Below are 1123 nucleotides of genomic sequence, written 5' to 3'. Positions count from 1 at the left end.
GACACCGGGACGAGGGCACCGACAGAGTGTCACGTGTTAACGTTAGCACGGGGGAAGGCTGTGTTAGGGGGAAGACTGAGGCTGAGGAAAGATTAAAGGCATAATAGGCCCATCGATTATGCAACTTTAACGAATGCTAGAGTAACTGGCACCTTGTGTAGTTAATAAGTACATTACCTTATAGCCAAACGCGTATTAGTTTGTCCAATATCACTGCTGGTTACTAAGAAATGTCTAATTGAAATCCGTAGTCCACGAAATCAGTTGACTGACTTGTTTACAGTTTCGAAACCGCATACTTCGAAACGGGTGTGATACAGATTTATAGTCGACCGGACATTTTCGCACGCATGCAAAAACGCATGCACGCATGCATTTTCGCTCGGCCGTACGCAATGCTAACGATAGTACAGTACCGTCACTGTATACGTAACAGTAGCTCTGATTGTAATGAACGTGGATTCCCACGTACGAATCACGGACGCTCATGATAATGAAGTAGGCTGTGTTGAGGGCCAACGCTATGGGAGGATCGGGGACTAACCACGGCCACAGACTAAACATGGAAAGCAGAGGGCACTACGCGTATTTACGTATATTGGTCAAACGAATACACCTGTGTCTGAAATTGAAGACATGTGGGTACCGGTTCATTAGCACCCATGGTTATTTACTTGTGCCTCAATACCAAGAATACACCCAGAGATACATTCTACTAGCTCATTAGTTGTATATAAGCATCCCGGGACAAACAATTCTCTGCTAAACACCCATAGCAACATGTGACGTTGCCTAACCGAATTCGAGGCTATTTTGCCTGGCAACCAATTTAGCGTTGGCGCCAGATTACCAGATTTACGGATTTCAATTAGACATTTCTTAGTAATTAGCAGTGATATTGGACAAACTAATACGCGTAATGTACTTATTAACTACAGAAGGTGCCAGTTACTGTAGCATTCGTCAACTTTGTATAATCAATGGGCCTATTATGCCTTTAAGACACGGAAAGGATAGAGACTGACAGAAGACTGAGACCGAGGAAAGACCGAGACATAGGGGAGACTGAGACACAGTAAAGACTGAGACAGAGGGAAGACTGAGATGCAGGGAAGACTGAGAT

The sequence above is a fragment of the Priapulus caudatus genome, unplaced genomic scaffold (assembly GCF_000485595.1).
Source record: "Priapulus caudatus unplaced genomic scaffold, Priapulus_caudatus-5.0.1 Scaffold2709, whole genome shotgun sequence".
NCBI classification, from domain to species: domain Eukaryota; kingdom Metazoa; phylum Priapulida; class Priapulimorpha; order Priapulimorphida; family Priapulidae; genus Priapulus; species Priapulus caudatus.
The sequence above is the reverse complement of the archived record's forward strand: the minus strand, read 5'-3'. Positions refer to the sequence as shown.